Source organism: Taudactylus pleione, unplaced genomic scaffold (assembly GCF_031769625.1).
Source record: "Taudactylus pleione unplaced genomic scaffold, aTauple2 ptg000366l, whole genome shotgun sequence".
Classification (NCBI taxonomy): Eukaryota; Metazoa; Chordata; class Amphibia; order Anura; family Myobatrachidae; genus Taudactylus; species Taudactylus pleione.
The window spans coordinates 7202062-7209911 of record NW_028284767.1 but is presented as its reverse complement, the minus strand read 5'-3'; positions in this window follow the sequence as shown (position 1 = coordinate 7209911).

The following is a 7850-nucleotide window of genomic DNA, read 5'->3' as shown; positions in this document are numbered from 1 at the left end:
CTTACAGCGTCGGGATTTGACATGCGTCCAGCGGTATTTTATACCGATCCCTATACAAATACCCTTGATGCTCAGTATAACTAGACTTGGGAATAACCTAATGTTACCATCTCAGATAAGCTAAATTCAAGTCTATATTTGCTATGCTTACTAATGTGAGAGGGCACTACTCAAAATATACTCTACCAACTACGGCAACTCTGTGCTATGGTGAAAATGTATGGAGACATTTCCCATAGTAACCAATCAGCTTTTATCTAGCATTTATTAAATCTATTCTATAAAATGATTTGTTGCTGTGGGCAACTTCTTCAGGGAGTGAATAATTACTGGTGGTATTTTTATTAAGTATGCAAATTATTAATTGTTTCACTATCATTTATGGCCCTCATTCAGACCCGGACGCAAGTGACCGTTCGGCGTACGTAAAAAAATATTTAAATTCCAGCACACGCTCGTATTTTCGCTCGCAGCCAAACATCCTCCCCAAACTCAAGCGACCCCTCCTCTAACTAACGAGCGTGCCAAATAGCGAGCGTACATCCCCGAAGTGGCTTGAAGGGAACGCACGCACTAGTACTACCCGGAAGTTGGACTGTCAGATTTCGATTAACTGCTCGTTTATTCTGCCTACCTCCCTCAATCGTAACATGCCAATCAATATATCAATTAGCTTAATTGGTTTTTTTTGTTTTTTTTTTACACAATGCAATAAACTTTATTCATGTCCGTGTTTGTGTTTACCCGCAGAATACGTACGACTTAAACATTCGCTTTTAATTGTCAAAATACATGTTAGCCTCAATTAAATAATTGTTCTATTTGTTTTTCAGGCCGCATATTTCCCGGAGTTCATTTCTTTATGTAAATTTGCTTACGCATGTCACTGCATCAAGCCTATCATAAGTCTCAACAGATTTCTGGCCCTGTCGAACACATGACTCATACACTAACCAATAGAATTGCTCCTGTTAATTACCCAAATACATTAGCCAATCATAAAATTTGGGTGCACTTTATCAAAAATGATTTTTATGAAAAACACCATTGCCATCATGAGAGCCTCCGCATTCACCAGGCGCGAGCTGCTGGTGCTTACGGAGGTGATGGATAGGCGGATCACCAGCCAGCCTCCACCCATCACCAACCGCGAGAAGCGTTCCGCATATGCGGAGGTACGGGCCCGCCTTCGCTCCTTCGGCTCACGCCGCCATATCGGGCAGCTGGAGCGCAGGTGGTCGGACCTGCAACGGCGGACGCCCCGCTTGCTGGCATGCTTTCGCATGCAGATCGCAGAAAGTAAGTTTTATGGATTTTGGTTTTCATGTTTGTCTTTGTGGCCCTAACTGCGTGTGCATGTTTTCCCTGTATTTTATATTTATTCATTCTCCTCATATCTGCATGGCCATGTTTTCCCTGTATTTCATATTTATTAATTCTCCTCATATCTGCATGGTCATGTTTTCCCTGTATTTCATATTTATTCATTCTCCTCATATCTGCATGGCCATGTTTTCCCTGTATTTCATATTTATTCATTCTCCTCATATCTGCATGGCCATGTTTTCCCTGTATTTCATATTTATTCATTCTCCTCATATCTGCATGGTCATGTTTTCCCTGTATTTCATATTTATTCATTCTCCTCATATCTGCATGGCCATGTTTTCCCTGTATTTCATATTTATTCATTCTCCTCATATCTGCATGGCCATGTTTTCCCTGTATTTCATATTTATTCATTCTCATATCTGCATGGTCATGTTTTCCCTGTATTTCATATTTATTCATTCTCCTCATATCTGCATGGTCATATTTTCCCTGTATTTCATATTTATTCATTCTCCTCATATCTGCATGGCCATGTTTTCCCTGTATTTCATATTTATTCATTCTCCTCATATCTGCATGGCCATGTTTTCCCTGTATTTCATATTTATTCATTCTCCTCATATCTGCATGGTCATGTTTTCCCTGTATTTCATATTTATTCATTCTCCTCATATCTGCATGGTCATGTTTTCCCTGTATTTCATATTTATTCATTCTCCTCATATCTGCATTTTTTGTTTTTTTTGGGGTGGATTTGAAATTGTTTTGTGGCGCGGATTTGTGTTGAAACTAACCACAATTTGTTTCACATCTTTTAGGGGCCCAGCGAAGACTACGCCGTCAGTGTCCGGCCAGATGTCGCTCACGGCCACTCTCCCCAACCCCCAGCCAACACTCCAACTCCAGTCATTCCCCTATTCCCCACTCCTCCCCAGCCTTCCTAGACCCTCAGCCTGAAATTTCGGGCCTCCTTCCCCTCCGTCCCAATTCCCCCTCTCCTCCAACCACCCCTCTTAGAATGACCCCCTCCCCGGAGTCGGTCATTACCCCGCCCCGATCTTTGGGGAATGGAGCCACCTCCGAGGAGGACGATGGAGGGCCTTCCGTAGCTGGCGTTGGATCTTCCGGTATGTTTTTCTTTGCGGTTTTTTATCGACACAAACTGTTTGTATGTAATCATGTGTGGTTCCTTTTTTGGTGGGTTTTGGCTACACTTTTGGGGATTTTGGCGATTGCCTTTACCTGTTACTGCTGTTTTCCACATACACATATCACACCTGTCGGAATTTGTACATAGGCCTTTTATTTTTGGCCTACACCATTTTAGTTTGATGTGTTTTAATGTTGTTTTGTTTTGTTTTGTTTTTTTTGGTCGAGTTTGGTTTTGGCTTTTTTTTTAATAAGGTTTCACTATTGTTGTATTAATCCCCACACTTTTCTCACCCACAGAGGAACAGAGGCGTCGGGCCGAATTATCCGCCTGTGTGGCCCAGATGCACAACAATATAATCGGGGTGCTGGTGGTCCTTGACCGTATGTCGGTCCTCCTTAGGGATTAGTTTTTGTTTTTTTTCCCATTATGTAAATAAATTGTTATTTTTGAAGTAACGTTCTGGCTCATTCGTTTTTTCTAAAGCACAGATTGTTTACCCTGACATAAGTAGACTGTTCCTGCAAGGATTTCCATTTTTTTACACTAGGAGTGTGTGTTGTATTTTTATGTCAAACAGCCACAAGAAACACCTAACTGTAACAATCTGATTTCCCTTTTTTGGTGTAGTCACAATTAGATATTTCTACATTTTACAGGTTCCTAGTTGGGGTGCAAGCTGCTTAGGCCAATCTTACGAAGCAAAATGATTGTACAGGCTTCCTTTTGGTGTTGGTTTGGACCCTGAAAAAAAATTACATTTTAGCTCAACTGGCGTCAGTACTGGATTACCCCTTAGTCAAATGTAACGTGTGTGAACCTGGTTACACTTGCTGGTAACGTTCCAAAAAAGGTACAACATTTCACTCTCAAAACATTTATTATCAACATAACTGAAAAATCAAAGTGGTCACTCACAAACAAAACACACAGTGATAATCTCAAATACAAAACATACCAAAAAAACCACATCACAAAACAAAAAATCAAGAACTGGTTGACGAAGGACCATGCCAACATGATTCCACAAATATGGCATTGCAATAAGGGTTCCAGAATATATCCCCAAAATGTCCACATACAGGCTTTGTAAGGGTAGCAGGAAGTAGTCATCGTTGGAGTGCCAACGATTATGTTAAAAAACAGAAGATGGAGAAAAAAATTAACACAAAATTAGATGTTCTCAAACAAACCCAACCACATTAGGTATCAACACTGTTTTTTTTCCAATAATTACCTAAAAAATCTGGCCACCACATCATCGCGTATGGCCCCCCCACATACTGACCTCCGACCAACCTCGGGGGGGCCATCCTCTGGCTGCATTGGGACACCACTCCTTATGGCGATGTTGTGAAATATCCCACACAGGACCACAATTTTCAAAACCATATCCGGCAAATACATGAGCTCGCCACCAGAGAGGTGGAGGCATCTGAATCGGCATTTTAAAAGGCCGATACAGCGCTCCACCACTTGCCTGGTGGCTGTAAGTGCGGAATTATACTCACTTTGTGGCCCTGGTGTGGGAGCCAAATAAGGAGTGAGCAGCCAGGGCGTGCAAGGGTAGCCACTGTCTCCTGTGAAAAAGAATAGTCAACTTCAGGCTCACTCTGTATGAAGCTTAACATTGTTATGTACTAAAGGTCTCCACTTACCCAGAAGCCACGCATCACCAGCTTGTAGGTTGGTTAATTTGTGCCATATCCCTGATTGCCGGATGACGAAGGAGTCATGTGCACTTCCTGGTAATTTTGCATTCAGGGACAGGATCTGGAGGGAGGCATCACATACCACCATTACATTGAGGGAGTGATAGTGTTTCCGGTTTCTAAATATTGCCTCCAGCCGTGCTGGAGGCTGAAGTGGTATGTGAGTACCATCCACAACCCCTATGATGTGTGAGAAGCCAGCTATTTGGTAAAAATTGGCCTTGGCCACACTAAGGGCACCCATATCCAAAGGCATTTGAATAAAATGATGGAGGTGCTTGAAAAGTGCCTCCATCACTGCCCTCAGGATCTGGGAAAAGGAGGATTGTGAGATGCCCGCCACTATTCCCACCGTTGTTTGGAACGATCCTGAGGCACAGAAATGTAACACCGCCATAAATTACGTAAGTGGTGGTATTGCTGTAGGACTGTCAATTTGCCGCTCAAGATCACTCTCTATTAATGAGAGAGTGTCTATGATGATTTTTGGAGGAAGACGGTATCGTCTTAAAACCTCATCATCTGGCATTCCAAAAAGGGTGACACGTGTTTGAAATATCTGGGGCCTTGCACGCCTACGATGCCTACGCCTGGGACAAGATTGAGGTTGGTCGGCTTCCGGGAGCAGGGCCAGAACAATCCGATCCATATCAACCTGAAATGGCAACATTGGAATGTCAGGCTTTTTACCCCACCCATTAAAAATAAATTTTACTTAGCTTGAAAATACCATCCATTGATGCTTACATGCCGGGGTATTGTCATGATATGTTGAAACTGGAAACAATCACAACATAAATATACATCATTTTATGCTGGCCATGTCATTTTCAAAAATTTAAGCAAGAAAAAACATAAAAGGGGACACACACACATTTGGGCAAAGAGCAAAACAACGTTGCGCACACTACGTCAAATTGAGGCCAAATGTAAGCAACCAATGCTCCCGAAAAAACACAAACAATTTTAAGGGATGAATAAACATTTCACAAAGCGCTAATTAGTTCGCAAATACAAGTCACAATAGTAAGTAGTGAAAATGCGCTAATTAGTTCGCAAATACAAGTCACAATAGTAAGTAGTAAAAATGCGCTAATTAGTTCGCAAATACAAGTCACAATAGTAAGTAGTAAAAATGCGCTAATTAGTTCGCAAATACAAGTCACAATAGTAAGTAGTAAAAATGCGCTAATTAGTTCGTAAATACAAGTCACAATAGTAAGTAGTAAAAATGCGCTAATTAGTTCGCAAATACAAGTCACAATAGTAAGTAGTAAAAATGCGCTAATTATTTCGCAAATACAAGTCGCAATAGTAAGTAGTAAAAATGCGCTAATTAGTTTGCAAATACAAGTCACAATAGGAAGTAGTAAAAATGCGCTAATTAGTTCGCAAATACAAGTTACAACAACGCAGCGTAAATAAAAAATAAAAAAACAGAGTTCGAATTGGCAGAAACAAACGTTACATGTGTAAGGCCAACCAAAGTTGCGTAAAGACAAACAAGAACATTTCCAAAACAGTTTAACAAATGAACTTACCAAGAGATAATATATAAGAATCCGGAACAAAATGTCTTTGGGGCAGAGCCAAAATAAAACCTAAGATAGATGAAATGACGGGAAAAACTTATTAGAAAAATCGACACCAGAATGAGAGACAAATTGACCCAAAGTTAGACTTCCCCAAACTTACCAAAACTGGAAACGACCAAAAAAATTAAAAGGGAAAAAAAACGAAACGGAAATCAAAAAAAGAATAAATCCAAAAAAAAACTTCAAAAAACGCTAACTCCTACACCAGCCAACAATCAACTCCAACCAACGTAACCTCTAACATTCAATAAACGCCACCTCGATTCGAGACGCCCCAAGCCATAAATAGTGTTTCGTTTCCCGCACAAATTAAGGAGGGATCATAGGAACGCACAATCAATGATGCGGCCGCAAAATAAGGACGCAGGTATAAATACGTCACGAGACAAAAACACAATTCTGGTGTATTTCTTGTTTGAAGCTCACACATGGCTACAGACCAGGGAAACAATGGACAACAGTCAGGCGGTAAGTATTTCATGCATTTTGACTCAATGATTAATTAGAAACATAATATTGTGCAAGTTGTGAAGTTGACGATTCTCCAAACTTACACAAATAGGTGAGGAGGATGACATGGAAGAGGCTGCTGGGCCCAGTATTCCGGGCAAAGCTGCCAAAAAGAAAAGGCAGCCACAATTCACAAGAAAGGAGATGGAGGTTTTGATTCAGAAATGTGTGGACATCCTGCCACAGGCAGACAGGAATATGAGTGCTAGCCAGAAGTGGAGAATGTGGGAAGAGGTAGCCGTGGATGTCAATAGGGTGGGTGATTATGTCCATCTAGCCCGGGATGTCAAACGGCGGTAAGTAAACACTTGACCACCCTAAAACCAAAAACAAAATCAAATAAAAAGTAATGGTTCCAAATTCATCCCACAGATGGGCCGACTTCAAATATCGCCTAAAGCAAAAACTGGCGGACAGGGCTAGGCATGCAAGTGGGACAGGTGGGGGTCCCACCCCTGTGTCATTGGAGTTGACTGATTTAGAAGAGCTGGCACAGGGGTGTGTGCAGCCTGTGGAGGTGTTTGGCGTGTCCAACATGGATACGGACATGCCAGACTTTGCGGCTCCTCATGTTGTCCCAGGTAAATGTTGTGATGTCACCAACTCTGAAATGTTATTGTGCCAATATGTAGATTCTAATGTGAGTCTTTTCTCATTTTTCCAACAGAGACACAGGCGGATGAGTCTGCTCCAGAGGGGAGCCTTGGCCGCAGAATTTCTGCTGGCTCTGCAGGGGAGGAACCAGTACATCCGGCTGAGGACCCTGCAGAAGCCAGTCCAGGGCAATCCCCCTCGCAGCCAGTGTCCCTCCTCACAGAACTCAATTTTAAATCGGATTTCCATACGGAGATTCTGCAGAGGATGGACGCCAGTCTGGAGCAAAATGCTGCAGCCAACGTGACCATTGGTCAAGCCCTGGCGGAAAATACCAGGGCCAACATCCGCATCACCACTGCCCTGGAGCAGCTCGTTCGCCAGCACATGGTGGAGCCGACCTCCCTTTCTGCCAGAACATCGGGATCCTCCACCTCTGGCACAACATCAGCCAATCCTCCAAATGTGCCTAGCCCTGTGCCTATTCCAGAGGCCACAACATCTGCCTCTGGACAGGCCAGCCCGATGACATCCCGGACCCGGTCTGGCGCCCTCCCTCCCCCAGCCAAACGGCCGAAAAAACGGTGACACCATTGGCTACTTTTCCCACACTCCTTCTGTGCTTGCCTCATATTCCTTTCTGGCCAAAACTTCCCTCTCCTTTCTTGTGAATTGTTTTTAATTTTTGAATTTTCGTTTACCCAAAAATTATTGTTTACACAATTAATAATTATTGTGGAATGAACACTGCCAAAAATGTTTGAGTAAAATATGTGTATTTATTTTTTGTGGGATACCAATAAATTTACCACAAATGTACGACTTTGTATTCTGACATTATTGTAAAAATGGGTTACATTTAATCCGGGCACACAAGCCAACAACGTTCAAACTAAAAAATGACACATTGAAAAAAAAGGGCTCGTTAAGGAACGTTTAAAACATTACCTAAGGAGG